At 25.8% G+C, this 15,000-nt stretch overlaps 1 protein-coding gene across 1 annotated transcript in view; it reads left to right on the forward strand.

Moving 5' to 3' along the window:
- Window positions 1-747: 747 nt before the first annotated feature.
- The window catches only part of LOC145246474 (uncharacterized), a 26,056-nt gene continuing 11,803 nt past the window's right edge, over window positions 748-15,000 (forward strand). The window contains exon 1 of the mRNA XM_080108092.1: window positions 748-869. The gene's annotated coding sequence lies outside the window, so the exon portion shown is untranslated. The remainder of the gene's footprint in view (window positions 870-15,000) is intronic.

Genomic DNA, 15,000 nt, shown 5'->3' on the forward strand with positions numbered 1-15,000 from the left:
CTATCTGTTCTACAAATACTACAATGGTGAATGCTGCTCTGACGAACTGCAAGCACTTGTACCTCTTCGACGTGACTACCCCCGACAAACCCGACAAGCAACTAAGCCCCACCCCTTTACAGTAGAGATCTCTAGGTGTAAAAAAGGTCTTTTAATTTCTTCCCCAGAACTGCAAGTCTTTGGAACTCCCTTCCGGGATTCTGCTTTCCCAACTGCAATGATATGCAGAATTTCAAGTGTAATGTAAACAAACATCTTTCTAGTCATCTCCCTTCATAATGCCCCCCCCCCAAACTATGTCCCCGATAGTAGCCCCCTACTTCAAAGTGGCACTGTGCCTTGTTTGGGGTGAAAATTGAATGAAAAAATAAATAAATAAAAATAACAAATTTACCGAATTTCTATTACTAACGAGTACTTTAATGTCCAATTGTCTACTGTACACTCTTTAACCCTATCCTTGAGTGGCCTCTTGGCCTTGATAAGTGGTGATGATTTGTAAAAAAAAATGAAATATTTTGAAGAACCGGGGCATTTCGATGGAAGTTATATTTCGGATGAAGTTTAATATCATGAACTAAATCTGGCTGAACACCGTTTGCTGTTGATATTTTAATCGGTTACTTTCTGGATTGACAAAACTTCGTATAAATTTCCAACTTTAAAAATTCAAAAATTTTTTAATGAAATAACTTTAATTTTTAAGTTTTTGGTATTTAATTTCGAAACGTTTTATTTTGTGCGGAGCTGTAATTCGATGGTAAAATGTTGTACAGTTAAACATAAAAATGATCATTGACATTTTTTTTTTAACGGAAATACGAAAGGACTACTTTTTTTATACTTGGTTATAAGTGGCGTCATCTCAGGTAAATGAAATCTTTTTTTTTCTTCTTTATTTGTTGAATTGTGAACAAAACACTGGCGAAAGTGAGCTTTAGAGTTTGGTGCCTTTGGGGCACACCCTAAGAAAATAAATAATTTAACACAAACCACTGAAATAACGAACATAACACCTTCATACAGCTTAAAGAAAACGAGGGGTTTGTTTTACTGTACACATAGATTCGAAAAAGTTGTTACAAAACAAATATAGAACAAATAAATGTTATCAAAGGCAAGATAAGTTACTTTTCTAACTAACTGAATGTTTTTAGTGTTTATATTTAATGCAACATGTTTATTCAGCTCGAAAAACATAGTGTTTACCGATGTATTGGAAATTTTTAAATGGCAGCCCTCTCTCTCTCTCTCTCTCTCTCTCTCTCTCTCTCTCTCTCTCTTTAAGGCGGTAAGTTTGGGAAAATGAGTTATAAATAAAAAAAACGGACAAAATACTGTTAGAAACTCGCTCAATAAATGTTACTGTGACATAGGCTGACATATATTCAGAGGGTTTTTAACAGTATTTTGACTATTTTTTTTATTTATAACTCCTTTTCCCAAACTTACCGTCTCCGAGAGAGAGTCCAATACGTCGGTAAACACTATTCGAACAAAAAATATGTATATATATGTATGTGTGTGTGTGCTTATGCAAAGACTGTATCGATCTTTTTTTCTTTTTTTTTTTTATACTAGTGCAGAGAGTGATCCAGACGTAAATGTTATTATTTAAAAAACCATTCTTAACATGGGAGGGGAGGGTGTTTTGTACCTATTCTATACTTCAACCTTACAATTGAATAAAAAAACATCATAAAACTTTAATTAAACTTGGAAATACGATTTAAAAAATAGCGCGGATCAATAAGTGCACTAGCCCCCCCCCCCCTGATAGTATTTTCAGTAAATTTTTACTTTTACTGCAATTCAACACTTTTTTTTTTTTTTTTAATATAAGGAACTTAATGTTTTCGGGTATCGGCTCCAAACAACTATCACATTTAAATTTGGGGCAGATGAGTAGTTTTCCGCATATCTGGGCATTTATTATCTAATGTAATCCCTAATGTTTTCACTGGCGTCCATGTTTTCCCCCAACTGAAAAGGAAGGAGTTTTATAACTATTCTGTGTTTTCACCCAAAAATTTAAACAAAACATAACGTAAAACTTGAATTCAACTTAGAGAAAGAGAGAGAGAGAGAGCATGATACCTCGCTACAATGTGTTTTCAAATCTGTAAATAAGTCAACAATATTTATTTTGATACTCGTGCACTGATTGATCCGTGCTGAAATAATAACGTTATTTAAAAAGCCATTCATAACATGGGGAGGGTGTCTTGTACCTATTCTCTACTTTAACCTTACAATTGAATAAAAAAAAAAAAACTTTAAACGTGGAAATACGATTTAAAAAATAGCGCGGATCAGTAAGTGCATTAGCACCTTTATTTTTATGGTGTGGGGGGGGGGGGTCGCGTCTAGATTATGTTTGGCATAAAGTGAGGTTTTAAAATTCAAAAACACTCTGTGAAATGCACTCTGACCTATGGAATCGTGTATGAGCAGCCGGGCGGGCAGCCCCGTTGGCATTTTCTGGTAGTGACGCAACTAACTTCCCTCTCAAAGCGAAGGAAAAGCCTGGGAGGGCTGACCTCTTTTCACTATCGTCGCAAACGTATCATCGGCTTGTACGAAAAACGCCAACCCAAAGCTGCATTCGTATGCGTTAGTGTCTTTTTTTTTTCTTTCTTTTTTTTCAAATTACGTATCGTTTAACTCTAGCAGAAATGTAATCGCGCCTTTTTATTCGTAGCGTAACCTGGGAAGGGTGTCTTGTAACTATTCTGTACTTTCACCTGAGAGTTTAGGTGAGGGGGTGTAGGTGTGTTTTGGAAGTATAATCCATAAAGAAAATAAACCCACTTTTAAAAGAGAAATTACGAGTTTTTTTTTAATATTTTATTCGCAGTTTCGTGTTAGGGGTGTCAAAAATCCCTACAAATATTCTGATACACCTAGAGGGGGTGGCTTGTTCGGTCGTAAATTTCGTTTAAATATATTTTAATTCATGCAGATTTCGTATTTATTATTAACCTTAAAAATACAAAAGAATAAAACTCTTTAATAAAACAAAGACGAAACTTTTAAAGCAGCGGCGACTTTTTTTTTCTTTTTACGGAACAAAGTTTCTAATATTAACAACATCGAGTTTTTAACATGACAAAAATAAAAATGCGACGATTATTGTAGAGAAATTGCAATTTTTATTAAACGAAAACTACGACTTATGTTAAAAACTAAATGTTGGTGTTTTTAATATTATAAGCTTTGTTCCATAAAAAAAAAAATGAAGTCGCCGCAGCCTTTTCATATCTTCATCCTTGTTTTAAGTTTTGTTTGAAAATAATTATTTTCTATTGTCGCATTTAATCTCTTGGTAAGTAGTAAAAATTAGGGTACTCATGCGCTAGGTGTGTCAGAAATTTCGTGAAAAATAGTGAATAATTCCACCCCGTCTTTCCAAGCTTATAACTCCTCGAAAAATGTAATTCAAGCCCTAATTTTTTTTTCAATTAAAGGAGCAAGGACCAAGGTTTCATTAAACAAAAAAAACAAAACAAACAACGTGTGTTTTTTTTTTTTTTTTTTTTTTTTTTTTTTTTTTAAGGTTTAATCTTCGGACTTTATAGGTAATTTTCTAAAAAAACACTACTTTTTTGTTTTAAATTTGAATATATTATTTATTGACCTTTTCTCTTCAATTTGTGATGTATAACACTTTGGTGAGTAAATTAATTATTTACTTTTTAATAGACACTTGAAAATGGGGGGAGGGCGTGAATTAAAAAAAACAAACGTTTGTCTAAAATATTATATTCGGTTTATTGGAAAGAGCATAAAATTTCACATTGATCCTGAAAATATCGTAAAAATAGAATCAATTGGAAAAATTTTGATAGATTTTTAAAGTTTAAAAATTGAAAAATATTGAGTTCGTAAAATTCATTACTGTTTTTTAAAAAATAAAAAAAAATATTTCTATTACTTTTAAAACAACTTTAATAGTTTATTTTTGGAAGTATAATCCATAAAGAAAATAAACAACCCACTTTTAAAAGAGAAATTACGAGTTTGTTTTTTTTATATATATTTTATTCGCAGTTTCGTGTTAGGGGTGTCAAAAATTCCTACAAAAATTCTGATACACCTACTCATGCGCTGATTGATCCGTGCTGAAATAATAACGTTATTTAAAAAGCCATTCTTAACATGGGGAGGTTGTACCTATTCTGTACTTTAACCTTACAATTGAATAAAAAAAAACACACAGATAAAACTTTAATTAAACGTGGAAATACGATTTAAAAATAGCGCGGATCACTCTCTGCATTAGCATCAAAATTAGAAAAAAGATGCCACAGCAACTTTTTTGTTGTTTTCATCTAATGAAAATATCGTTGGTTTTAGCGTCGTAAATTATGTATTCTCTTACTAGTCGCGTAAAGACTGCATTTGATATTCTTAATGTTATCAACTTTGTTGCATAAAAAAATTAATCGCAGCTATTTTATGTTTTGTTTTCATAAAAATATCGTTCCATCGAGCGTCCTATATTATGGGATGAAAAAAAAAATGAATGAATGTCTTGGCAAACGAGAGACGTCTCCCTCTACACATTGACAAATTGCAGAACAGTGCCCTTATGCAGAATACGGACCATGCTAATTTTTTTTAAAATATGATTTTTAAATTAAATTTAATTTTTATGGTATATTTGTTATTTATTTTGCCGTGGTATTTGACCAAGAAGAAATTGTATAATGCAGAAATGCCTGTATTTATTAAAGCTGAGGTGAAAATACAGGGTAGTTAGCAAAAACGCCATTCCCATTTGTTATAAATAGTTTTGTAAATAATAACGGTACTATTATTTAAGCATAAGTACCCATGTCTGTACAACAATTTATTTAAGCACTAGCAGTACCCGCTAACCGTCGTTGCCCGGTAGAAGCATGTCCCACAACTCGAAAAAAAAAATAAAGTGTGGTTGTTGCTGCTGCCCAACCCCAACCTTCTCACGTTACGAACGGCTTTTGGAATAGATACCCCAACTCTTCATGGTAAGAACGACTATCTGAATGGATACCTTCAACCTCGCCTTATCAAGAAGGGGTAGAGAGAGGTGGTGTAGTAAGAATATTGAGAAAACGGCAGCCGTAAAAAAAAAAGTAGCAGCGAGGGTAAAAATAAAAATAAAAATTAGACGCAGTAGGCAGCCCAGGTGGAGAGAGGTGAAAAAAAATAATAAAAAGTAGGAGGGAGGCGGCAGGTTCGAATCTGTAAAGCGAAGGACGAAAACTGGAGAAAAGTCATCCAGTTAGTCGTCGTGGGCGGTAGAAATAAAGTTATTCATCACAAGGAATATGACTTTTGAGAGAGCAAAAGATACAGTGTAAGTTTTGACGGACTAGATTCGCTGTTTTCAATAAAGAAAATCAAGAAATACTTTATCGCACAGTTTTAAATCAAAACTTGGATTCCATGAACAAAGCTCCTTTCTTAGAACTGCACGCCTGTGGAACTCTGTTACATCTGCCTGCTTTCCACCTGACTACAACTTGGATGTCTTCAAGTCCAACGTTAACAAATTCCTAATGAACCGCCCCCTTAAGTAAACACTTTAATCTCCACACTAACGTACTGTACGTGCAATAACCCTTATCCTTGATAAGCCCTTCCCATCCCTCAAAACGAAAATGTGGCTCATTATTTGTGTTTCATGTAGTTTTTAATGCTTTTTAGTTGATTAAAAAAATGTGTTACGAGCGTTTCACAGAAACAATTGAATGCATTCCATCTCATTTATTTGGGGTGGGTGGTAAGGAGATAATCAACACAACAGTGTTTGAATACATGGTTAAGTGGCAGTTTTAGTCATCTAGAACTGCTTTAAAACTTCACCGCGCACTCATTTTCGACCAAATTTAAAACAATTATTAGTTTATAGATCACCTTCTCAGCTATATTGTGAAAAAAAAATCAATTTTCGTTCAGTAAAACAAAAGTTATAATGAATTTTCTGGCGTTCAAAATCCTAAAAATATGTAAGGAGGTGAGCGACACTTTTTATGACTGGTTTCCATAGCAACCACGTCGCTTCAGCGACTACTGTTGCTACTAATTCGAAAAGAGAAGTAACTAGTGAAACTGAATGAAAGGGAGATAATTGAGGGGATTTTATAGAAAAACAGACGAATGCTGTACATTGTTATTACATATGTGTTTATGAGGACAAAAAAAATAAGACTAAAATTAAACAAAGTACAAGTGAATTTATTGGAAGCCTGGAAAAAATCATGGATTCCAATAAAAAAAAAATGCGAGCATGAAAAGTAATATAGTTAAGCTTAAACATGGAAAAATAAAGGACTGGTTGTTAAAACTGGAAAAGAAAAGGACAAAAATTCTAGTAAAAAAATATAATAAATTTATAACTTCAAATATTCCAGCATTAAGAATTTTTTTTTACATTCAATTTATAACATTGTATAATTAATTCATAATGCTGCAATATTTTAAATTATACATTTATTATATTTTTTACTAGAATATATTGTCCTCTTCTTTTCCAGTTTTGACTGCAATAAGGGATCGAAAAGTTCTAAGCCAATGTGAATAGCAGGAACATTTGAAGGGAGAATTTACTTTCGAATCGAAGAACGTTTGTGTTATGAGTTTATGTATTAGTTCCACATTCCGTACCATGTGTATATTTTCCTGCGGTGATTACTAGGATCGGTAGGAGGAGTTTAGTAATAGGGGGTGGGAGTAAATCGGGACAGCTTCCTCTAGAGATTAATGCAATAGTGTTGGTGTAGCTGCTCGGATATAATCAAGGATTTCATTGAAACACTGGGATATGACAGCAAAGTTTTTATAAAGTAACATAAGATAGTGGCTAATAGGTTGGACATAAGAAATTTGTATGTGGCATCTGTTGTTGCAAACGTACGGTACTTTGGCCCAGAGAGGTGTATATATGTATACAATATTATATATAAATAGAATATTGTATGTATGTATATCGGTGTGCGTATGTATATCGGTGTGCGTATGTATATCTGTGTGCGTATGTATATCTGTGTGCGTATGTATATATATCTGCGTATGTATATATATCTGCGTATGTATATATATCTGCGTATGTATATATATATATATCTGCGTATGTATATATATATATATCTGCGTATGTATATATATATATATCTGCGTATGTATATATATATATCTGCGTATGTATATATATATATCTGCGTATGTATATATATATATCTGCGTATGTATATATATATATCTGCGTATGTATATATATATATCTGCGTATGTATATATATATATATCTGCGTATGTATATATATATATCTGCGTATGTATATATATATATCTGCGTATGTATATATATATATCTGCGTATGTATATATATATATCTGCGTATGTATATATATATATCTGCGTATGTATATATATATATCTGCATATGTATATATATATATCTGCGTATGTATATATATATATATCTGCGTATGTATATATATATATATCTGCGTATGTATATATATATATCTGCGTATGTATATATATATATCTGCGTATGTATATATATATATCTGCGTATGTATATATATATATATATCTGCGTATGTATATATATATATATATCTGCGTATGTATATATATATATATATATCTGCGTATGTATATATATATATATATCTGCGTATGTATATATATATATATATCTGCGTATGTATATATATATATATATCTGCGTATGTATATATATATATATATATATCTGCGTATGTATATATATATATATATATCTGCGTATGTATATATATATATATATATCTGCGTATGTATATATATATATATCTGCGTATGTATATATATATATATATATCTGCGTATGTATATATATATATATATATCTGCGTATGTATATATATATATATATATCTGCGTATGTATATATATATATACCTGCGTATGTATATATATATATATACCTGCGTATGTATATATATATATCTGCGTATGTATATATATATATCTGCGTATGTATATATATATATCTGCGTATGTATATATATATATCTGCGTATGTATATATATATATCTGCGTATGTATATATATATATCTGCGTATGTATATATATATATCTGCGTATGTGTATATATATATATCTGCGTATGTGTATATATATATATCTGCGTATGTGTATATATATATATCTGCGTATGTGTATATATATATATCTGCGTATGTGTATATATATATATCTGCGTATGTGTATATATATATATCTGCGTATGTGTATATATATATATCTGCGTATGTGTATATATATATATCTGCGTATGTGTATATATATATATCTGCGTATGTGTATATATATATATCTGCGTATGTGTATATATATATATCTGCGTATGTGTATATATATATATCTGCGTATGTATATATATATATCTGCGTATGTATATATATATATATCTGCGTATGTATATATATATATATCTGCGTATGTATATATATATATATCTGCGTATGTATATATATATATCTGCGTATGTATATATATATATCTGCATATATATATATATCTGCATATATATATATATCTGCATATATATATATATCTGCATATATATATATATCTGCATATATATATATATATATGCATATATATATATATATCTGCATATATATATATATATATATCTGCATATATATATATATATATATCTGCGTATATATATATATATATCTGCGTATATATATATATATATCTGCGTATATATATATATATATCTGCGTATATATATATATATATATCTGCGTATATATATATATATATATCTGCGTATATATATATATATATATCTGCGTATATATATATATATATATCTGCGTATATATATATATATATATCTGCGTATATATATATATCTGCGTATATATATATATATATATCTGCGTATATATATATATATATCTGCGTATATATATATATATATCTGCGTATATATATATATATATATATATCTGCGTATATATATATATATATATATCTGCGTATATATATATATATATATATCTGCGTATATATATATATATATATATATCTGCGTATATATATATATATATATATATCTGCGTATATATATATATATATATATATCTGCGTATGTATATATATATATCTGCGTATGTATATATATATATATATATCTGCGTATGTATATATATATATATATATCTGCGTATGTATATATATATATATATCTGCGTATGTATATATATATATATATCTGCGTATGTATATATATATATATATCTGCGTATGTATATATATATATATATATATCTGCGTATGTATATATATATATATATATATATCTGCGTATGTATATATATATATATATCTGCGTATATATATATATATATATATATATCTGCGTATATATATATATATATCTGCGTATATATATATATATATCTGCGTATATATATATATATCTGCGTATATATATATATATCTGCATATATATATATATCTGCGTATATATATATATATATATATCTGCGTATATATATATATATCTGCGTATATATATATATCTGCGTATATATATATATCTGCGTATATATATATATATATATATCTGCGTATATATATATATATCTGCGTATATATATATATATATATCTGCGTATATATATATATATATCTGCGTATGTGTGTATATATATATATATGTGTGTATATATATATATATGTCTGCGTATGTGTATATATATATATATATCTGCGTATGTGTATATATATATATATATATCTGCGTATGTGTATATATATATATATCTGCGTATGTGTATATATATATATATCTGCGTATGTGTATATATATATATATGTGCGTATGTATATATATATATCTGCGTATGTATATATATATATCTGCGTATGTATATATATATATCTGCGTCTGTATATATATACATATCTGCGTCTGTATATATATACATATCTGCGTATGTATATATATATATATCTGCGTCTGTATATATATACATATCTGCGTATGTATATATATACATATCTGCGTATGTATATATACACATCTGCGTATGTATATATATATATATCTGGGTATGTATGTATATATATAGATATATATATATTTGCGTATGTGTATATATATATATATCTGCGTATGTGTGTATATATATATATCTGCGTATATATATATCTGCGTATATATATATATATATATATCTACGTATATATATATATATATATCTGCGTATATATATATATCTGCGTATATATATATCTGCGTATATACATATATATCTGCGTATATATATATATATATCTGCGTATATATATATATCTGCGTATATATATATATCTGCGTATATATATATATCTGCGTATATATATATATATATCTGCGTATATATATATATATCTGCGTATATATATATATATCTGCGTTTATATATATATATCTGCGTATATATATATATATCTGCGCATGTATATATATATATATCTGCGCATGTATATATATATATATCTGCGCATGTATATATATATATATATCTGCGCATGTATATATATATATATCTGCGCATGTATATATATATATATATCTGCGCATGTATATATATATATATCTGCGCATGTATATATATATATATCTGCGCATGTATATATATATATATCTGCGCATGTATATATATATATATCTGCGCATGTATATATATATATCTGCGTATGTATATATATATATATCTGCGTATGTATATATATATATATATGCGTATGTATATATATATATATCTGCGTATGTATATATATATATATCTGCGTATGTATATATATATATATCTGCGTATGTATATATATATATATCTGCGTATGTATATATATATATATATCTGCGTATGTATATATATATATATATCTGCGTATGTATATATATATATATCTGCGTATGTATATATATATATATATCTGCGTATGTATATATATATATATATCTGCGTATGTATATATATATATATATATCTGCGTATGTATATATATATATATCTGCGTATGTATATAAATATATATCTGCGTATGTATATAAATATATATCTGCGTATGTATATAAATATATATCTGCGTATGTATATATATATATATATCTGCGTATGTATATATATATATATATATATCTGCGTATGTATATATATATATATATATATATATCTGCGTATGTATATATATATATATATATATCTGCGTATGTATATATATATATCTGCGTATGTATATATATATATATATCTGCGTATGTATATATATATATATATATATCTGCGTATGTATATATATATATATATATATCTGCGTATGTATATATATATATATATATATCTGCGTATGTATATATATATATATATATATCTGCGTATGTATATATATATATATATATATATCTGCGTATGTGTATATATATATATATATATCTACGTATGTATATATATATATATATATCTGCGTATGTATATATATATATATATATATCTGCGTATGTATATATATATATATATATATATCTGCGTATGTATATATATATATATATATATATCTGCGTATGTATATATATATATATATATATATATATATCTGCGTATGTATATATATATATATATATATATCTGCGTATGTATATATATATATATATATATCTGCGTATGTATATATATATATATATATATCTGCGTATGTATATATATATATATATATATCTGCGTATATATATATATATATATATATATATCTGCGTATGTATATATATATATATATCTGCGTATGTATATATATATATATATATATATATATCTGCGTATGTATATATATATATATATATATATCTGCGTATGTATATATATATATATATATATATATCTGCGTATGTATATATATATATATATATATATCTGCGTATGTATATATATATATATATATATATCTGCGTATGTATATATATATATATATATCTGCGTATGTATATATATATATATATATCTGCGTATGTATATATATATATATATATATCTGCGTATGTATATATATATATATATATATCTGCGTATGTATATATATATATATATATATCTGCGTATGTATATATATATATATATATATCTGCGTATGTATATATATATATATATATATATCTGCGTATATATATATATATATATATCTGCGTATGTATATATATATATATATATCTGCGTATATATATATATATATATCTGCGTATATATATATATATATCTGCGTATATATATATATATATATATATCTGCGTATATATATATATCTGCGTATATATATATATATATATATATCTGCGTATATATATATATATATATATATCTGCGTATATATATATATATATATATATCTGCGTATATATATATATATATATATATATATATATATCTGCGTATATATATATATATATATATATATATATCTGCGTATATATATATATATATATATATCTGCGTATATATATATATATATATATATATATCTGCGTATATATATATATATATATATATATATCTGCGTATATATATATATATATATATATATATCTGCGTATATATATATATATATATATATATATCTGCGTATATATATATATATATATATATATATCTGCGTATATATATATATATATATATATATATCTGCGTATATATATATATATATATATATATATCTGCGTATATATATATATATATATATATATATATCTGCGTATATATATATATATATATATATATATATCTGCGTATATATATATATATATATATATATATATCTGCGTATATATATATATATATATATATATATCTGCGTATATATATATATATATATATATCTGCGTATATATATATATATATATATATATATCTGCGTATATATATATATATATATATATATATATATATATACCTGCATATATATATATATATATATATATACCTGCATATATATATATATATATATATATATATATATATATATATATACCTGCATATATATATATATATATATATATACCTGCATATATATATATATATATATATATATATATATATATATATATATACCTGCATATATATATATATATATATATATATATATATATATATATATACCTGCATATATATATATATATATATATATATATATATATATACCTGCATATATATATATATATATATATATATATATATACCTGCATATATATACCTGCATATATATATATATATATATATATATATATACCTGCATATATATATATATATATATATATATATATATATATATATATATATATATACCTGCATATATATATATATATATATATATATATATATACCTGCGTATATATATATATATCTGCGTATATATATATATATATATCTGCGTATATATATATATATATCTGCGTATATATATATATATATATATCTGCGTATATATATATATATATATCTGCGTATGTGTGTATATATATCTATATGTGTGTATATATATATATGTCTGCGTATGTGTGTATATATATATATGTCTGCGTATGTGTGTATATATATATATCTGCGTATGTGTATATATATATATATATATATCTGCGTATGTGTATATATGTGCGTATGTGTATATATGTGCGTATGTATATATATATATCTGCGTATGTATATATATATATCTGCATATGTATATATATATATCTGCATATGTATATATATATATCTGCGTATGTATATATATATATCTGCGTATGTATATATATATATCTGCGTATGTATATATATATATCTGCGTATGTATATATATATATCTGCGTATGTATATATATATATCTGCGTATGTATATATATATATCTGCGTATGTATATATATACATATCTGCGTCTGTATATATATACATATCTGCGTCTGTATATATATACATATCTGCGTCTGTATATATATACATATCTGCGTCTGTATATATATACATATCTGCGTCTGTATATATATACATATCTGCGTCTGTATATATATACATATCTGCGTCTGTATATATATACATATCTGCGTATGTATATATATACATATCTGCGTATGTATATATATACATATCTGCGTATGTATATATACACATCTGCGTATGTATATATATATATATATATCTGGGTATGTATGTATATATATAGATATATATATATTTGCGTATGTGTATATATATATATATATTTGCGTATGTGTATATATATATATATATCTGCGTATGTGTGTATATATATATATCTGCGTATATATATATCTGCGTATATATATATCTGCGTATATATATATATATATCTACGTATATATATATATATATATCTGCGTATATATATATCTGCGTATATACATATATATCTGCGTATATATATATATATATCTGCGTATATATATATATCTGCGTATATATATATATCTGCGTATATATATATATCTGCGTATATATATATATATCTGCGTATATATATATATATCTGCGTATATATATATATATCTGCGCATGTATATATATATATATATCTGCGCATGTATATATATATATATATCTGCGCATGTATATATATATATATATCTGCGCATGTATATATATATATATATCTGCGCATGTATATATATATATATATCTGCGCATGTATATATATATATATCTGCGCATGTATATATATATATATATCTGCGCATGTATATATATATATATATCTGCGCATGTATATATATATATATATCTGCGCATGTATATATATATATATCTGCGCATGTATATATATATATATATCTGCGCATGTATATATATATATATATCTGCGCATGTATATATATATATCTGCGCATGTATATATATATATCTGCGCATGTATATATATATATCTGCGCATGTATATATATATATCTGCGCATGTATATATATATATCTGC

The sequence above is a fragment of the Euprymna scolopes genome, chromosome 24, assembly GCF_053919585.1.
Source record: "Euprymna scolopes isolate OS-2025 chromosome 24, ASM5391958v1, whole genome shotgun sequence".
Taxonomy (NCBI): Eukaryota; Metazoa; Mollusca; class Cephalopoda; order Sepiida; family Sepiolidae; genus Euprymna; species Euprymna scolopes.